Below are 20,379 nucleotides of genomic sequence, written 5' to 3'. Positions count from 1 at the left end.
AGGTAGCAATACATTTTTATGTTTAGTTCTTAATTTGTATTTCATCTCCCTGTGCTCACTGCAATTTTTCACCAGAGACTAATACTGAACACCACAATCTAGCAATACGGCAGTTATAAATATAGCAGAATTGGATTCATATCTGAAAAGGAAAGATTTGCATGCAGTTTGAGGAAACCCTGGGAGTGAAACTAATTTGATAACTCTTTCAAAGGGTAGAGACAGCCTGGCCAACTCAGTGAAAAATGTATTGCTTCTGACAGCCATTGGATGTCTTAAAGTGTTTTTAACAATAAATGAAGGAGGTCTGCGATCCAGCCATTGTTGTAATGCCTGAAACCCAGCAACCCAATTCATACACAGCAAGCTCTCACAAATAGCAAAGTGATCGCGGTCAGATCATGCTTCTTTTGCGAGACTGTTCTCAGCTCCTGCACAAGTGCTGACACAGCGCAAACTTTCACAAGGCCCCAGAACATACCTTATAAACATTGAGGTATTATTGTGCTGGTTACTGGAATTCCATCACAACAAGGCTACGAGAAAGGTATTTCCCAAATATTGTTTTCCCACAGTAAGGTTTAGTTTATTTTAAGCAATTCTTTTTCTGTTGAAATGTTCAATGGGAGCTACAAAGTATGGCCAGGATGGTGGGGGTTGGGTAAGTTTTGATCATGTGACTTCAAGCATTATAAGCATCTGATAGACCGTGCATCTTCTGCCTATCACTCTGTGTGCTTGGTCACACAGGTTTAGAATATGTAGAGTTTGGTATCGAGGAGGGGGGGTGATGTCTGAGAGGTTAACTCCTTCCTGCTGCCTGATGACCAGCCTCATACTGCTCGAGTTTCACTGGTACACTGTCTCTGGGTGTTTGGATAGACTCAGGTGTGAAAGCCCACTTGGTAAACCAGCCTTTCAGATTAGTTTAAATACAGCAGATCTGTTGGTGCCTGTGGAGTTTACAAGGTTTTTTTCCAGGTATGGAGAGGTTTTATTATAAATCATAGATTCCCTACAGTGTGGAAGCAGGCCATTCAGCCCATAGAGTCTACACCGACCCTCTGAAGAGCATCCCACCCAGACCCACCCCGATCCCTGTAACTGCATTATCCATGGTTAATCTACCTAGCCTGCACATCCCTGAACACTATGAGCAATTCAGCAGGGCCAATCCACCTAACCTGTGGACTGTAGGAGGCAACTAGAGCACCCAGAGGAAACCCACACAGCCACAAGGAAAATGTGCACCGAAGGGTGGAATCGAACCTGGATCCCTGACACTGTGCTAACCATTGAGCGATCGTGCTGCCCATGAGGATAAGGTGAATTGGTTGGGCTAGAACTTGTTGGAGTTTAGAAGCAAAGAGATATCTTTATTAAAATATACAAAATTCTTAGGACTCGACAGGCTAGATGAGGAATGGTTGTTCTCCCCTGTAGAATAGTCTAGGACCAGAGGACATCATCTCAGAGTAAAGGATCATCCATTTAAGGTGGAGATGTGGAGGAATTACTTTTTGCAGAGGATCATGAATCTGTGGATTTTTTAACCAGCGGGGCCTATTAAGGATGTTCAAAGCTGAGACAGATTAATTTTTCATCAGAAAGGGAATAAAGAGTTCAGGCAGGAAAGTGGAATTGAAGATGACCATATTCGATTCCCTACAGTGTGGAAACAGGCCATTTGGCCCAACAAGTCCACACCGGCCCGCCGAAGTGTATTCCACCCTGACCCATTCTCCTACATTTACCCCTGACGATTTACCTAACGTTATAGCATGGCCAATTCACCTAACCTGCACATCCTAGGATTGTGGGAGAAAACCGGAGCACCCAGAGGAAACCCACGCAGACACAGGGAGAATGTGTAAACTCCACACAGACAGTCACCTGAGGCTGAAATCAAACCTGGGTCCCTGGTACTATGAGGCAGCAGGGCTAACCACTGAGCCAACATGCCACCCATCTCAAACCAGCCATGATCTCATTGAGTGGTGGAGCAAACACAATGGGCTGAATGGCCTGCTTCCGTCGCTATGTCTTATGGTCTTTAGGTCAGGCAACAGAATCTGAGTAGAATTATCATCAACTTTAGAGAACTTGCAAAAGAAACCCTCACTGAGTTATCCTGCCTCCGGCCGGCCTAGTTAAAGAGAATTGGTCATAAAAATTGTCTTATTTCGGGACACCTGCCTCAGGAGGTCAAATCTATTTTTCATTATAAAAATGAAGCATCGAAGTTACTCCAGAGACTGGATTGAGCTGGTTTAATTAGGGTAAGAGGATGATTGACAGCTGTGGTGATTATAGCAACAAAACGCGACTCAGAGGTTACATCAGTTTCCCAGTGAAGTGCTGAGAAGGTAAGGTGAAAGATTCTGCTGGATGCTGAGATTTGATTAGCAGGTTATTTGAACCCTGTCTATAATTAGGCTCCAAATGATGGTTTCCAGCAGTGTGTCACGCGCGATATAGAAACCTCCCCATTGGAGTCCCTGTTATATTTCCAAATACATCTGGTCTGACGGCCAAGTATTTTTAAAAAATTCACCAGAGTTCAGTCAGTAGTAATCTTGCCTCTGTGCCTGAAAGTTGCAAATTTACGCCCCTCTCTGGAGACATTAGCAGAGAAACCATGTTTGACACTTGCAGTGCTGTATGAGAGAGAGTGTTATGCTCTCAGTGATGGTACGTTTTGGATAACGCCTTCATTTTCTACTTTCTCTGGTTGATGTATAGGAATATGTGTTACTATTTCAACCAACAACTTTCAGTGTCCTTGTTAATAGTTAGCCCTCATCTAGCATCTAGAGGTTGAGGGGTGACCTTATAGAGGTATATAAAATCATGAGGTGTATAGGGCAGGTGAAAGGCCGGTGGCTCAGTGGTTAGCACTGCTGTATCATAGTATCAAGGTCCCAAGTTTGATCCCAGCTTCAGGTGACTGTCTGTGTGGAGTTTGCACATTCTCCCTGTATCTGTGTGGGTTTGCTCCCATAATCCAAAGATGTGCCGATCAGGTGAATTGGCCATGCTAAATTGCCCATAGTATTAGGTGCATTAGTCAGAGGGGGATGGGTTACTCTTTGGAGGTTTGGTGTGGACTGGTTGGGCCAAAGGGCCTGTTTCCACACTGTAGGGAATCTAATCTTTTCCCTAGGGTGGGGGATTTCAAGACTGTGGGGGCATATTTTTAAGGTGAGGGGAGAAAGATTTAAGAAAAAGCCATGAGCTGCTGCAATGTTTTTACAGAGAGCTGTTCGTGTGTGGAATGAACTTCCAGAAGAACATTTAAGAGACATTCAGATAAGTTCATGAATAAGAAATGTTTGTAGGAATATGGGACTAGTTTAGTTTGGGATTATGGTCAGCATGGACAGGTTGGAATGAAGGGTCTGTTTATATGGTGTATGTCTCCATGGCTGTATTAAATCAGATCATCCCAGTGCAGTTTGTGGGATCTTGCTGTGCACAAATTGGCTGTTGCTTTTCCTACATTGTAACGCAGACTACACTAAGGAGTTGAATGTTCTAAGGTTGTGAAAGGTGCTATGTAATTGCAAGTCTTTCTTTCATTTTGATCCAAGAGGCCTCATATTTGACAAACATTAGTGTTCCTCAATAGCATCAACAACAACTTGCATGTGAGTAACAGTTTTTAAACTCATGAAGATCCCCAGGCACTTCACGGGAAGGTTATACGACAATACTTTTACATCGAGCCACATAAAGAGACATTAGTACAGCTGAGCAAAGATCTGTACAGAGAGGTACAGGAACTAATGCATTTACCATGAAAGAAATTCCAAATTACAACCAGTAACTGCTGGAAAACAATGAAGATAATACATTGTGGTCTTTTGTCCTCGTTGATCCCACAATGCTCCATAATTTGCAACATGCTTGTTTGCTAATCTTCACAGTCTTCCCATCCGTAGGGAATGGTATGGAATGTTGGAAGGATACTGCAAACTGATTAGCCACCTACTTTGGCCATGTGAGCACTCTTGCATAATCCTGAAGTCCTCAGTGGGACTTGATGTCCCTACCTATGGCTCAGAGATAACAGTGCTATTCGGTTAAAGGCTCAGTGGAGTTCAATACTCTGTCTTTATTAGATTGCCTGTAAGGTAGCCCCCTGCAATGTGTGCCTCCTGACTGAGCTCACACAACTACAGGAAGCTAGAAAGTATTATGTACAGATTTGCATTTCCATTCAAATATCACCCTTCTCATCCAAACAAATGAAATTTCTGTGTTGCATCATTAACATTGTGAGTTACCCCTGTTATGTAGCTGCAGTCTGCTTCGTTGTTTACTTTTCCTTTTCAGAGATGTATTGCAGCTTTCAGCAGCTCGGAATATTTCTGCGTTCCTCTTTTAGTAGCTATGCTTCTATTGCAGCTCTTCAACTCTCAGCCTCAGCTCCACTTCTGGCACCATGTTACAAGCTTAATGGAGTATGATATTGTTTGCACTCTGTCTTGATTGATATTGTCTGCAAGATGGCTGTCTATGATGAGCACATCATGGCAGAGGTCACATGATTACCACAGGCGGGGAAGCACATTTTGTGCAGCATTGAATTTTCATCCAAACATATCCCATGATGTCCCTTGACTGCGATGGAAAGACCAAACTACATCTTCTATTTCCAATAGAGGGAGCACAAGAGCAGTTTAAATGTCTGAGGTACAATTAGCCAAGAGATGGTGTCTTCTCTTAATTGAGGATTGATGGAGTGTTTGAATAATGAGTAATAACCAGGGATTCCTCTACACTCCAGTTCAGAACCCTGGTAGTGGGCTTGGCAAGGCATTAAATGTAATCTTCCAGGACATGGAAAAGGAAAATGCTTCTTACAGCACTGTCCAAGGATGGTGGGAATCTACTGGTATGATTAGAAAATGGCACTTGACAGGTTGGCTGTTCTGTTGGAGATTGCGACTTCCCAATGCAGCTCCCCTGAAATTTCCTACCACCTCCCCTTTCTCCACTTCCCACCTTCTCTGGATCCATCTCTAATAAGCTGGGAATATTCAGCCCTAAAAGACATTTGAATGACAAAATGTTAAGTCCGTTCCAATAGTATAATGCCCCCTCTCCCCATAGCTAACGTGCAAAGTCAGTGTGATTTCTTCAGATTGTTCGAGTGTGCAATTTAGTGATTCTGCCCCAACTGTTAGTATCTGAAAATGTATTGAACAGGCAACTGTTTGCACCCATGTAACACAGGCTAGGGCCCTGAAGTGTTTGTGCAGAGATGGAACCTGTGTTTGGGTCTCAGAAGTCCATTATAATGTGAATGTCAGGGTGCAAAAAGTGAGATGACATTTGAGCTGGATCATGTTAATAGGTAAATACTTAGTTCCTCTTGTTTTAAATAGCAAAATGATTATTTAAATAAAGATTTACCTCATTCAAAGCCAAGAGACCCTGCATTATAATTTGTAATATGTTCTAACAGATTTACATTGTAGCTATTACAACCTGAATAAATTGTTCCCACTCCATTCACTCTTAAATCACAAAAAGCCACAAAGCAATGTCAATGAAACTAAATTGTCACCTCCCCCTTTGCTGTCCAGTTGTTGATGACCTGGATACCTTGGGCATTCTGCTCATTATTAGCACCTACAAGACCAGCTGTCCTGTCCCTTAACTCTCTCTCCACCCTGTGACACCACAACACTCAGCCAGCCTGTGTTCAGTACTTCCCACTGAGCAGGGAGATTGTAAATCAGTCTGGGGGAGTTGAAGATTCAACCCAGATCCCACTAGGGGACAACACCAGGGAGTTACCGGCTGTGGATTTAAACCAGGACAGTATCATTTGGCTTTCCTTGCACTTTGAGACCACCTAATGAGATTGGAAGACCCAGTCTGAACAATTGCAACCCAGCTTACTGCTACACTGCAAGGCCTCCTTTCTCTTTGTTTGGTTTGCCTCCCGTATATTGATGACAATAATGAATGACTTTGCACTCAGACCTACCAGGATCAGCATCTCACTGTGGCAGCTTGATCTGGTTTGCTGTTTGAGTTAACTGTACCATAAATTGATCCAACAGAAATCTGGTGATTGATTTTGCTTTCCTTTACACAAGCTAATTAATCATCTAGAAGTTTCCACTTCTTGCTTTCATGAGGCACTGACACTTTTCGCACCAAGTTAACAATGTGCCTTCCCCATCTTTAGTGGGAATGCTTTGTAAAGTAAGGTAAGTGAACACCTGTTCGGATTGTCCTGTTTATTGTATTGGAGGCATTAACACATTCTAAACAAAATAGAGATTAATTGTTTATAGCAAACACAAACTAAAGAAGGCATCCGACTTCTTATCCATTTATTATCTATTATTTATTACCTCCAGAGACTTGTGTTGAAGGCTGACAGGGAGTACTGCATTGTTGGTGATGCCATCTTTCAGTTGAAACATTAAACCTAAGTCGTCATTGGCCTTCCCTGAATTCACGCAGGTGCTGTTGGGTTCCTGAGGCTGAGTGTGGTTCAGGGGAAGACATTGACCTGGGAAGGTTTGTGACCAAATGACAACAAGACCTGATTTTAGCACAGCTTTCCAGGTAATGGTCCTGGCAGTTCCTGAGGGTTGACATCAGATTTGAAATCAGCCTACAAGAGACCAATGTACCTGACCTGGCCTTCAGGTGAGATGTAAAGGCCGTTCTCTCACATGGACACAAGCACTTTCATAGCACTATTCTGTTTGTGGGAGCTTTCTGTGCACAAATGTGTCATATTTCTGCTTTGCAGCAGTGAGCAAGGTGCTGCATTGTTTGCAGATTACCTTGGGCTGTCCTGAAGTTGTGCTATATAAATGCAAGCCTTCTTTCCTTTCTTTCTGGGCTGTCTGCCAGACCTGTCCTGTTAAACATGTCATTTAAAGACCAGCAGCAGATAGCAGCTAAATATTTCACTTTTGGATTTCATTTATGTTAAACTCCAGAGACAATGTTGTTTATAAGGGCTTCTTATGACCCAGTGGTAGTGTCCTAACCTCTGAACTCAAAGGTTAGGGTCCAAGTCCTGCTTGTGCTGGAGGTTTGTCTCCTTTTAATTTCAAAAATATAGTTTATTCACAAAAAAAGCTTTATGTATATATGCGTAGGCATAAACGCAGTTCAGGAAGCAAACAAACATTGGAGTTTGACTCTATCCCAACAAACCAAAGGCTTCTCTTACTTGTGTAAGATTATATTTACACACAATTGAGGTGTTGGAGGGTTTGATAATGGAACAGACCCCCAATTTAACTTCAGCAGAAAGACCTCAGACAATGGTCCTACCACATCATATACCTAAGCAGGTTAATTAAAATACCTACAGCATTGCTTAGACATTATCGGATCACTGTGTACTTTGCAGCTCTCACCATCTGACTAAGATTACTAAGCATCAGTAGCTTTATACTCAATGCTCATTCCCACTGGGAACCAGGCTTGATCCAATTACTTTGCTTATGTTCCTTCCAATAAAGATCTATATAGTCATTGAAAATGGAAGATGTTTGTTCCATTTCTCTGGGTCATCTGCAAGGATACACCTTTGTCAAAATTGTGATGTCCTTCTAATGTCCTTTATGGAGGGAAACTGCTGTACTTACCTGATCAGGTCGACATGTGAATCCAACTAAACAAATTGTCACCCCCCCGCCTTTGCTGTCCAGTTGTTGATGACCTGGACACCTTGGGCATTCTGCTCATTATTAGCACCTACAAGACCAGCTGTCCTGTCCCTTAACTCTCTCTACACCCTGTGACACCACAACACTCAGCCAGCCTGTGTTCAGTACTTCCCACTGAGGAGGGAGATTGTAAATCAGTCTGGGGGAGTTGAAGATTCAATCCAGATCCCACTAGGGGACAACACCAGGGAGTTACCGGCTGTGGATTTAAACCAGGACAGTATCATTTGGCTTTCATTACACTTTGAGACCACCTAATGAGATTGGAAGACCCAGTCTGAACAATTGCAACCCAGCTTACTGCTACATTGCAAGGTCTCCTTTCTCTTTGTTTGGTTTGCCTCCCGTATATTGATGATAACAATGAGTGACTTTTTACTTAGACCCACCAGAATCAGCATCTCACTATGCAGCTTTCATTCAACTTGATCTGATTCACACAGCAAACCACGCAGCAAAGTGTGGTTGATTCTCAATTGCCCTCTGGGCATTTAGGGATGGGTAACAAATGCTGACCTAGTCAGTGGTGCCCACATCCTGTGAATGAATCAAATAAAATTACAACAGCGGTCACAGTCACTCCCTCTCACTCATGCTGTGCTCTTGTGTCTAGCTGTGAACTAAGTGCCTAGGAATAACCAATCAGGAGTCATACATGTCTGATGGTCACCAGCTGTCAATGCTGTAAATGGCAGGAGGACACATTTGTGTTCAGAAATATCCCACATACAGTTAGAGTCATAGAGTTATAGAGATGTATAGCACGGAAACAGACACTTCGGTCTAACTCGTCCATGCCAACCAGATATCCTAAATTAATCTAGTCCCAACTGCCAGCATTTGGCCCATATCCCTTCAAACCTTTACTATTCATACACCCATCCAGATGCCTTTTAAATGTTGTAATTGTACCATCCTTCACCACTTCCTCTTATTCCATACACGCACCACCCTCTGTGTGAAAAAGTTGCACCTTAGGTCCTTTTTAAATCTTTCTCCTCTCACCTTAAACTTATACTCTCTAGTTTTGGACTCCCACTACCCTGGGGAAAAGACCATGACTATTTACCCTATCCATGCCCCTCATGATTTTATAAATCTATATAAGGTCACCCCTCAGCCTCCAACTCTCCAGGGATAACATCCCCAGCCTATTCAGCCTCTCCCTATAGCTCAAATCCTCCAACCCTGGCAACATCCTTGTAAATCTTTTCTGAACCCTTTCAAGTTTCACAATATCCTTCCTATAGCAGAAATCAGAATTATACACAGTATTCCAAAAGTGATCTAACCAATGTCCTGCTCGTAGGTGTATTTGGCGCTTAGGTGGTTGGCACAGGATTCCCATTTCCTGGCTTGTCTTAGCGTCTCTCCTGTACAGCCGTAACATGCCCTCCCAACTGCTATGCTCAATGCACTGACTAATAAAGGAAAGTATATCAAATGCCTTCTTCATTTTCCTATCTACCTGCAACTCTACTTTCAAGAAACTATCAACCTGCACCCCAAGGTCACGTTGTTTAGCAACACTCCCCAGGACCTTACCATTCAGAAGAGTGCTATGGAATCTTTTATGTTCATTTAGCACAGACAGGATTCTTTGGTTTAAAACCAAAGGTTTTTTTGTTTCTTTCGTAAAAATGCCGACCTTGCAGATATTTTTTAACCCAGCTAGTCAGACATATTATGGGAGTTGATCTTCTGGCCCAGAAATAGGGACACCATAACTGTGCCCCAAGAGCCCAAACACAGACCTTGACAGCCTGGCTGGCTGGCTGAGCAGTATCTCAGAGTCGGGCTCACCTGGAATTCTTGCACAGTGGCTAGCACGTGAAGAAGATCAAGCCTTCCATAACACTCTGGAGAGCTCAGAGTCCACACTGCTCATTCAATCTGTTTTTTTTAAAGTTTCATTCACAATGTGAAAGCTGAAATGATTGCAAAAACCTGATTGTTACCTGCTGGAGCCACTTTTGGAGGAAGGAGTGTATGATCCATTAGGATATGATCAGACTAAAAGCACAATAGCGGGAGATCCAGTGATCCACTTCACTTTTTTTATATGTAAAGCATTCTTTTCACTAGGCAGTTCCCAGCAGCAATTCATTTCGACAATTCTCACCAACACAAGAATGCAACTTTCAAATGGAACTCTTTATTGAGAGGAGACATTATATTATCTTCAAAAATGTGCAGCTTATATTTAAATTCTGCGAAACAGAATTGTACTAAACTCTTCTGTAAATGCCTGATTAAGCTTACCCAGAATTGCCAGTGAGAAAATATGTAATACTCTCAGCCATGGATGTATAGGCCAGTGTTTCTACTCACAATTGCATGTGGTGCAACAAATGAAAGCCAGCATCACATTTATAGACAAATGATTAATATTTTTTGTGAGTAAAGGAAGCTTTGCACTGCATTGGCCTTGATCTATGACTTGGGAGTACTTGATATTGCCTGATATGACACACATTCCAATTGTCAGGACTTCTGTTGATTACCTTGAGACAAACAAAAGATCTCAAAAAACACATTTAGATTAGATTCCCTACAGTGTGGAAACAGCCCTTCTGCCCAACCAGTCCACACCAACCCTCCGAAGAGTAATCCACCCAGACCCATTTCCCTCTAACTAATGCACCTAACACTATGGGCAATTTAGCATGGCCAATTCACCTGATTGGCACATCTTTGGACTATGGGAGGAAACTGGAGCACCCGGAGGAAACCCACACAGAGAATGTGCAAACTCCACACAGACAGTCATCCAAGGCTGGAGTTGAACCTGGGTCCCTGGTGCTGTGAGGCAGCAGTGCTAACCACTGAGCCACCATGCCACCCACTTAGTGAAGTAAGACCAATTTGATAACTGGAATTATACAGGTCGTTAGATCTACACTGTTTGGAGAAAGTGGATGGATTGTGAGTGAGAAACAAACCCAGCATAATTTAATTTCCAAATGCATTCTAAATTCCACAGCTGATTTCTCGCCCCATCATAGGGGTGTAAGGTTGGCCAATCACTAGTTGACAGAAATTGGTGGAAAGAGCTGTACAATATCCCACACAGCTGCCCACTTATTCCTCACAACTGCTCCGATATCTCCCACAGCTATCCCGATATCCCATACAGCTATCCAGATATCTCCCACACAGCTATCCAGATATCCTACACAGCTGCCTAGCCATCCCGCAGCCCACGTGAGGCATTGATCATTGGAAGTCAGAATCGTTCAGGCTGAGATCAAATCAGGTTATCCATTTATCTATGATTTGATATTATAGTTGGACTAAGTTAAGCTTAAGAGTAAAAATGGCAGGGGATCTCAAATCCATGTTATGGTCCTTTTGCTCAATGTGGGAGCTCAGGAACACGGCTGTTGTCCCTGTTTCCTTCACATGCAGGAAGTGTGTCCAGCTGCAGCTCTTGTTAGACCACATGACGGCTCTGGAGCTGCGAATGGACTCACTCTGAAGCATCCGCGATTCTGAGGAAGTCGTGGATAGCACATTTAGCGAATTGGTCACACCGCAGATTAGGATTGCTGAAGAAGAAAGGGAACAGGTGACCAAAAGGCAGAGAAAGAGCAGGAAGGTAGTGCAGGTGACCCCTGGAGTCATCTCTCTCCAAAACAAGTATACCGTTTTGCATACTGTTGGGGGTAGATGGCTCACCAGGGGAAAGCAACAGTAGCCAGGTTCATGGCTCTGCTGTACAGAGGGGCGAGAGAAAGTGTGGGAAGGGCTATAGTCATAGGGGATTCAGTTGTAAGGGGAGTAGATAGGCAGTTCTGTGGTCAAAAACAAAACTCCCGATTGGTATGTTGTCACCCAGGTGCACGGGTCAGGGATGTCTCAGACTGGCTGCAGGGGGAGGGTGAACAGCCAGTTATTATGGTGCATAAAGGCACCAATGATACAGGTTTAAAAAAAAGGATGATGTCCTACAAGCAGAATTTAGGGAGTTAGGAGCTAAGTTAAAAAGTAGGACCTCAGAGGTAATCTCAGAATTGCTACCAGTGCCACGTGCTAGTCAGAGTAGAAATGAAAGAATAGGCAAGATGAATGCATGGCTTTTTGGGACATTGGGTTCAGTTCTGGAGAAGGTGGGACTATTACAAATTGGACGGTCTACAGCTGGGCCAGACTGGTACCAATGTTCTTGGGGGTGTTTTTGTTAATGCTGTTGGGGAGGGTTTGAACTAATGTGACAAGGGGATAAGAACCAAATCAGGAGGTTAGTGAACAATAAAGAGATAGTAACTAAAGCCTGTAAGGAACTAGATAATGAAGTCAACGTGACGAAGGGGAAGAGGAGGCAGGGAGCAGACAATGAACACAAAGGGACAGGTGGTCTGAGGTGCATTTGCTTTAATGAGAGAAGTGTAGTAGGTAAAACAGATGAACTTAGGGCTTGGATTACCACTTGGGAGTATGATATTATTGCAATTACTGAGACTTGGTTGAGGAAAGGGCGTGATTGGCAATTAAAAATCCCAGGATTTCAATGCTTCAGGCAGGAGAGAGAGGGAGGAAAAAGGGGAGAGAGAAAATCACAGTTGCGCTGAATGAGGGCATTATACAGGACATGAGCAGTGAGGCAATATGGGCAGAGCTCAGAAATAGCAAGGGTGCGGTAACAATGTTGGGGCTGTCCTAAGGCCTCCCAACAGTGAGCAGGAGATAGAGGTACAAATATGTAAACAGATTATGGAAAGATGTAGGAGCAAAAGGATGGTGGTGATAGGAGATTTTAATTTTCTCAACATTGACTGGGATTCACTTAGTGTTAGAGATCCAGATGAAGCAGAATGTGTAAGCAGCATCCAGGAGGGTTTTCTAGAGCAGTATGTAAATAGTCCAACTCAGGAAGGGGCCATACTGGACCTGGTGTTGGGGAATCAGTCCAGCCAGGTGATTGAAGTTTCACTCGGGGATTACTTTGGGAATAGTGAACACAATTCCATGAGTTTTAGAATAATCATGGACAAAGACAAAGGTGGTCCTAAAGGAAGAGTGCTAAATTGGGGGAAGGCCAACTATAACAAAATTTAGCAGGAGCTGGAGAATGTAGATTGGGAGCAGTTGTTTGAAGGTACATCCACATTTGATACGTGGGAGGCTTTTAAAGAGAGTGCAGAACAGATATGTCCCTGTGAAAATGAAAGATAGAAATGGCAAGATTAAGGAACCATGGATAACAGGTGAAATTGTAAGACTGGCTAAGAGGTAAAAGGAAGAGTACATAAGGTCTAGGCAACGGAAGACAGATGAAGCTTTGGAAGAATATTGGAAATGTAAGACCAATCTGAAATGAAGAATTAAGAGGGGTAAAAGGGGTCATGAAATATCTTTAACAACCAGGGTTAAGGAAAATCCCAAAGCCTCCTATTCATAGACAAGGAGCAATAGGGTACTAGAGAAAGGATTGACCCACTCAAGGACAAAGGAGGAAAGTTATGCATGGAGTCAGAGAAAATGGGTGAGATTATTAATGAGTACTTTGCATCGCTATTCGCCAAGGAGAGGGACATGATGGATGTTGAGTTTAGGGATAGATATTTGATTACTCTCAGTCAAGTTGGCATAAGGAGGGAGGAAGTGTTGGGTATTCTAAAAGGCATTAAGGTGGATAATTCCCCAGGTCTGGATGGGATCGATCCCAGGTTACCAAGGGAAGGGGCAGAGGAAATAGTTGGGACCTTAACAGATATCTTTGCAGCATCCTCGAACACGGGTGAGGTCCCAGAGGACTGGAGAAATGCAAATGTTGTCCCCTTGTTTAAGAAGGGTAGCAGGGATACTCCGGGTAATTATAGACTGGTGAGCCTGACCTCAGTGGTAGGGACACTGCTGGAGAAGATACTGAGGGATAGGCTCTATTTACATTTGAAAGGAAATGGGCTTATCAGTGATAAGCAACATAGTTTTGTGCGGGGAAGGTCATGTCTTACTAACTTAATAAAATTCTTTGAAAAAGTGACAAAGTTGGTTGATGAGGGAAGGGCTGTGGATGTCATATACACAGACTTCAGTAAGGCATTTGATAAGATTCCACATGGGAGGACTGATGGAGAAAGTGAAGTCTTACGGGATCCAGGATGTACTCACTGGATGGATAGAGAACTGGCTGCAGGAGACAGAAAGTAGGACGTTTAGAGTGCTTACAGTATGGACACAGACTCTTCAGCCCAACAGGCCCACATTGACCCTCTGAACAGTAACCCACCCAGACCCATTTCCCCTACCCTACATTTACCCCTGAATAATGCACCTAACACTATGGGCAATTTAGCATGGCCAATCCACCTGACTTGCACATCTTTGGACTGTGGGAGGAAACTCATACAGACACGAGAGGAACGTGCAAACTCCACACAGACAGTCACCCGAGGCTGGAATCGAACCCAGGTTCCCTGGCGCTGTGAGCCAGCAGTGCTAACCACTGAACCACCGTACCGTTGAAGGGAGTTTCTCAAAATGGAAAACTGTGACCAGTGTTCCAGAGGGATCTGCGCTGGGACCACTGTGGTTTGTGAGAAATGAAAATGATCTAGAGGAAGGTATAGGTGGTCTGATTAGCGAGTTTGCAAATGACACTAAGATTGGTGGAGTAACAGATAGTGAAGGGGACTGTCAGAAAATACAGCAGAATATAGATAGGTTGGAGAGTAGGGTGGAGAATTGGCAGATGGAGTTCAATCTGGGCAAATGCGAGGTGATGCATTTTGGACAATCGCATTCAAGAGTGAACAATATGGTAAATGGAAAAGCCTTGGGAAAAATTGATGTAGAGAGAGATCTGGGTGTTCAGGTCCATTGTACCCTGAAGGTGACAACGCAGGTCAATAGAGTGGTCAAGAAGGCATACAGTATGCTTTCCTTCATCAGACAGGGTATTGAGTACAAGAGGTGGCAGGCCATATTACAGTTGTATAAGAGTTTGGTTTGGCCACAATTGTAATACTGCGTACTGTTCTGGTCACCACATTACTTAAAGGAAGTGGATGCTTTGGAGAGAGTGCAGAGGCTGTTTACTAAGGTGTTGGCTGGTATGGAGGGTGCTAGCTATGAAGAGAGGTTGAGTAGATTAGGATTATTTTCATCAGAAAAGACAGAGGTTGAGGGGGACCTGATTGAGGTTGAACAAATCATGAGAGGAATAGACAGGGTGGATAGCAAGAAGGTTTTTCCCAGAGTGGGGGATTCAATTTCTTAGGGATGATGAGTCCAAGGTGTGAGGGGAAAGGTTTAGGGGAGATATGTGTGAAAAGCTCTTTACATAGAGGGTGGTGGATGCCTGGAACACTTTACCAGCGGAGGTTATAGAAGCTGGCACGATAGCATCATTTAAGATGTATCTAGACAGATACATGAATGGGCAGGGAGCAAAAGGATACAGACCCTTAGAAAATAGGTGACAGGTTTAGATAGAGGATCTGGATCAGCACAAGCTTGGGGGGGGGGGGCCGAAGGGCCTGTTTCTGTGCTGTAACTTTCTTTGTTCTTTGTTCATCCAAAAAAAGCTGGAACCTCTCTTGATGTCAACCACAATCAACTCTATACCCGTCTGTCCCACTTCAAGTCTTGGAAGGTATCTTCAGTTAAAGTCACAAATGGAATCTTGTTGTCAGGTAACACTCACTAACCCAGGCCATCAATTTATTACATCCCTTGTTCCTAGACTAATTATTATGTGCCTGTGTGTTATCATGCACATGCACCTATATGTGTATGTGTGTGTGGGAGTGCCTGTATGAGGAGAGAGTGTGTATGTGTGCGTGTGAGTGCCTGTATGAGGGGTAACTGTGTGTGTACATGTGTGTGTGTGGGAGTGTCTGTATGAGGGGTAACTGTGTGTGTACATGTGTGTGTGTGGGAGTGTCTGTATGAGCAACAGAGAGTGTATATGAGTGTGTGTGTGGGATTGCCTGTATGAGGAGAGAGAGTGTGTGTGTGTGTGTGTGTGTGGGAGTGTCTGTATGAGGAGAGAGAGTGTGTGCCTGTGTGTGTGTGTGAGTGCCTGTATGAGGAGAGAGAGTGTGCGTGTGTGTGTGTGTGTGGGAGTGTCTGTATGAGGAGAGAGTGTGTGTGTGTGTGTGTGTGGGAGTGTCTGTATGAGGAGAGAGAGTGTGTGTGTGTATGTGTGTGTGTGGGAGTGTCTGTATGAGGAGAGAGTGTGTGTGTGGGAGTGTCTGTATGAGGAGAGAGAGTGTGTGTGTGTGTGTGTGTGGGAGTGTCTGTATGAGGAGACAGAGTGTGTGTGTGTGTGGGAGTGTCTGTATGAGGAGAGAGAGTGTGTGTGTGTGTGTGGGAGTGTCTGTATGAGGAGAGAGAGTGTGTGTGTGTATGTGTGTGTGTGGGAGTGTCTGTATGAGGAGAGAGAGTGTGTGTGTGTATGTGTGTGTGTGGGAGTGTCTGTATGAGGAGAGAGTGTGTGTATGTGTGTGTGTGTGGGAGTGTCTGTATGAGAAGAGAGTGTGTGTGTGTGTATGTGTGTGTGTGGGAGTGTCTGTATGAGGAGAGAGAGTGTGTGTGTGTGGGAGTGTCTGTATGAGGAGAGAGAGTGTGTGTGTATGTGTGTGTGGGAGTGTCTGTATGAGGAGAGAGAGTGTGTGTGTATGTGTGTGTGGGAGTGTCTGTATGAGGAGAGAGAGTGTGTGTGTGTATGTGTGTGGGAGTGTCTGTATGAGGAGAGAGAGTGTGTGTGTGTATGTGTGTGTGCGAGTGTCTGTATGAGAAGACAGTGTGTGTGTGTGTGTGTGTGGGAGTGTCTGTATGAGGAGAGAGTGTGTGTGTGTGTGTGTGTGTGGGAGTGTCTGTATGAGGAGAGAGAGTGTGTGTGTGTGTGTGTGTGGGAGTGTCTGTATGAGGAGAGAGAGTGTGTGTGTGTGTGTGTGTGTGGGAGTGTCTGTATGAGGAGAGAGAGTGTGTGTGTGTGTGTGTGGGAGTGTCTGTATGAGGAGAGAGAGTGTGTGTGTATGTGTGTGTGGGAGTGTCTGTATGAGGAGAGAGAGTGTGTGTGTGTGTGTGTGTGTGTGTGTGGGAGTGTCTGTATGAGGAGAGAGAGTGTGTGTGTGTATGTGTGTGGGAGTGTCTGTATGAGGAGAGAGAGTGTGTGTGTGTATGTGTGTGTGCGAGTGTCTGTATGAGAAGACAGTGTGTGTGTGTGTGTGTGTGGGAGTGTCTGTATGAGGAGAGAGTGTGTGTGTGTGTGTGTGTGTGGGAGTGTCTGTATGAGGAGAGAGAGTGTGTGTGTGTGTGTGTGTGGGAGTGTCTGTATGAGGAGAGAGAGAGTGTGTGTGTGTGTGTGTGTGGGAGTGTCTGTATGAGGAGAGAGAGTGTGTGTGTGTGTGTGTGTGGGAGTGTCTGTATGAGAAGAGAGTGTGTGTGTGGGAGTGTCTGTATGAGGAGAGAGTGTGTGTGTGTGTGTGTGTGGGAGTGTCTGTATGAGGAGAGAGAGTGTGTGTGTGTGTGTGTGTGTGGGAGTGTCTGTATGAGGAGAGAGAGTGTGTGTGTGAGTGTGTGTGTGGGAGTGTCTGTATGAGGAGAGAGAGTGTGTGTGTGTGTGTGTGTGTGGGAGTGTCTGTATGAGGAGAGAGAGTGTGTGTGTGTATGTGTGTGTGGGAGTGTCTGTATGAGGAGAGAGAGTGTGTGTGTGTATGTGTGTGTGTGGGAGTGTCTGTATGAGAAGAGAGTGTGTGTGTGTATGTGTGTGTGGGAGTGTCAGTATGAGGAGAGAGAGTGTGTGTGTATGTGTGTGTGGGAGTGTCTGTATGAGGAGAGAGAGTGTGTGTGTGTATGTGTGTGTGTGGGAGTGTCTGTATGAGGAGAGAGAGTGTGTGTGTATGTGTGTGTGGGAGTGTCTGTATGAGGAGAGAGAGTGTGTGTGTGTATGTGTGTGTGGGAGTGTCTGTATGAGGAGAGAGAGTGTGTGTGTGTATGTGTGTGTGTGGGAGTGTCTGTATGAGAAGAGAGTGTGTGTGTGTATGTGTGTGTGGGAGTGTCAGTATGAGGAGAGAGAGTGTGTGTGTATGTGTGTGTGGGAGTGTCTGTATGAGGAGAGAGAGTGTGTGTGTGTGTGTGTGGGAGTGTCTGTATGAGGAGAGAGTGTGTGTGTGTGTGTGTGTGTGGGAGTGTCTGTATGAGGAGAGAGAGTGTGTGTGTGTGTGGGAGTGTCTGTATGAGGAGAGAGAGAGTGTGTGTGTGTGTGTGTGTGGGAGTGTCTGTATGAGGAGAGAGAGTGTGTGTGTATGTGTGTGTGTGGGAGTGTCTGTATGAGGAGAGAGAGAGTGTGTGTGTGGGAGTGTTTGTATGAGGAGAGAGAGTGTGTGTGTGTATGTGTGTGTGGGAGTGTCTGTATGAGAAGAGAGTGTGTGTGTGGGAGTGTCTGTATGAGGAGAGAGTGTGTGTGTGTGTGTGTGGGAGTGTCTGTATGAGGAGAGAGAGTGTGTGTGTGTGTGTGTGTGTGGGAGTGTCTGTATGAGGAGAGAGAGTGTGTGTGTGAGTGTGTGTGTGGGAGTGTCTGTATGAGGAGAGAGAGTGTGTGTGTGTGTGTGTGTGTGGGAGTGTCTGTATGAGGAGAGAGAGTGTGTGTGTGTATGTGTGTGGGAGTGTCTGTATGAGGAGAGAGAGTGTGTGTGTGTATGTGTGTGTGGGAGTGTCTGTATGAGAAGAGAGTGTGTGTGTGTGTGTGTGGGAGTGTCTGTATGAGGAGAGAGAGTGTGTGTGTGTGTGTGTGGGGGTGTCTGTATGAGAAGAGAGTGTGTGTGTGTGTGTGTGTGGGAGTGTCTGTATGAGGAGAGTGTGTGTGTGTGTGTGTGTGGGAGTGTCTGTATGAGGAGAGAGTGTGTGTGTGTGTGTGTGGGCGAGTGTCTGTATGAGGAGAGAGAGTGTGTGTGTGTATGTGTGTGTGTGGGAGTGTCTGTATGAGGAGAGAGAGTGTGTGTGTATGTGTGTGTGGGAGTGTCTGTATGAGGAGAGAGAGTGTGTGTGTATGTGTGTGTGGGAGTGTCTGTATGAGAAGAGAGTGTGTGTGTGTGGGAGTGTCTGTATGAGGAGAGAGTGTGTGTGTGTGTGTGTGTGTGGGAGTGTCTGTATGAGGAGAGAGAGTGTGTGTGTGTGTGTGTGTGGGAGTGTCTGTATGAGAAGAGAGTGTGTGTGTGTGTATGTGTGTGTGTGGGAGTGTCTGTATGAGGAGAGAGAGTGTGTGTGTATGTGTGTGTGGGAGTGTCCGTATGAGGAGAGAGAGTGTGTGTGTGTATGTGTGTGTGGGAGTGTCTGTATGAGAAGAGAGTGTGTGTGTGTATGTGTGTGTGGGAGTGTCTGTATGAGGAGAGAGAGTGTGTGTGTATGTGTGTGTGGGAGTGTCTGTATGAGGAGAGAGAGTGTGTGTGTGTGTGTGTGTGGGAGTGTCTGTATGAGGAGAGAGAGTGTGTGTGTGTGTGTGGGAGTGTCTGTATGAGGAGAGAGTGTGTGTGTGTGTGTGTGGGAGTGTCTGTATGAGGAGAGAGAGTGTGTGTGTGTGTGTGTGTGTGTGTGTGGGAGTGTCTGTATGAGGAGAGAGAGTGTGTGTGTATGTGTGTGTGTGGGAGTGTCTGTATGAGGAGAGAGAGAGTGTGTATGTGTGTGTGTGTGTGGGAGTGTCTGTATGAGGAGAGAGAGTGTGTGTGTGTATGTGTGTGTGGGAGTGTCTGTATGAGGAGAGAGAGTGTGTGTGTATGTGTGTGTGTGGGAGTGTCTGTATGAGGAGAGAGAGTGTGTGTGTATGTGTGTGTGGGAGTGTCTGTATGAGGAGAGAGAGTGTGTGTGTATGTGTGTGTGGGAGTGTCTGTATGAGGAGAGAGAGTGTGTGTGTATGTGTGTGTGGGAGTGTCTGTATGAGGAGAGAGTGTGTGTGTGTGTGTGTGTGTGTGGGAGTGTCTGTATGAGGAGAGAGAGTGTGTGTGTGTATGTGTGTGGGAGTGTCTGTATGAGGAGAGAGAGTGTGTGTGTATGTGTGTGTGGGAGTGTCTGTATGAGGAGAGAGTGTGTGTGTGTGTATGTGTGTGTGTGGGAGTGTCTGTATGAGGAGAGAGTGTGTGTGCGTATGTGTGTGTGTGGGAGTGTCTGTATGAGGAGAGAGTGTGTGTGTGTATGTGTGTGTGTGGGAGTGTCTGTATGAGGAGAGAGAGTGTGTGTGTATGTGTGTGTGGGAGTGTCTGTATGAGGAGAGAGTGTGTGTGTGTATGTGTGTGTGGGAGTGTCTGTATGAGGAGAGAGAGTGTGTGTGTGTGTGTGTGTGGGAGTGTCTGTATGAGGAGAGAGAGTGTGTGTGTATGTGTGTGTGGGAGTGTCTGTATGAGGAGAGAGAGTGTGTGTGTGTATGTGTGTGGGAGTGTCTGTATGAGGAGAGAGAGTGTGTGTGTGTGTGTGTGTGGGAGTGTCTGTATGAGGAGAGAGAGTGTGTGTGTGGGAGTGTCTGTATGAGGAGAGAGAGTGTGTGTGTGTGTGTGTGTGGGAGTGTCTGTATGAGGAGAGAGAGTGTGTGTGTGTATGTGTGTGGGAGTGTCTGTATGAGGAGAGAGAGAGTGTGTGTGTGTGTGTGTGTGGGAGTGTCTGTATGAGGAGAGAGAGTGTGTGTGTGGGAGTGTCTGTATGAGGAGAGAGAGTGTGTGTGTGTGTGTGT

At 45.0% G+C, this 20,379-nt stretch overlaps 1 long non-coding RNA gene across 1 annotated transcript in view; it reads left to right on the top strand.

The window, feature by feature from the left end:
- The first annotated feature begins 442 nt into the window (after window positions 1–442).
- LOC140469040 (uncharacterized) overlaps window positions 443–20,379 on the top strand; it is a 110,694-nt gene continuing 90,757 nt past the window's right edge. Inside the window, exons 1-2 of the long non-coding RNA XR_011955931.1 lie at window positions 443–547; window positions 15,239–15,346. This is a non-coding gene — a long non-coding RNA (uncharacterized lncRNA). The remainder of the gene's footprint in view (window positions 548–15,238; window positions 15,347–20,379) is intronic.

This window comes from Chiloscyllium punctatum, chromosome 48, assembly GCF_047496795.1.
Source record: "Chiloscyllium punctatum isolate Juve2018m chromosome 48, sChiPun1.3, whole genome shotgun sequence".
NCBI classification, from domain to species: domain Eukaryota; kingdom Metazoa; phylum Chordata; class Chondrichthyes; order Orectolobiformes; family Hemiscylliidae; genus Chiloscyllium; species Chiloscyllium punctatum.
This window is presented reverse-complemented; position numbering and strand designations above follow the sequence as displayed.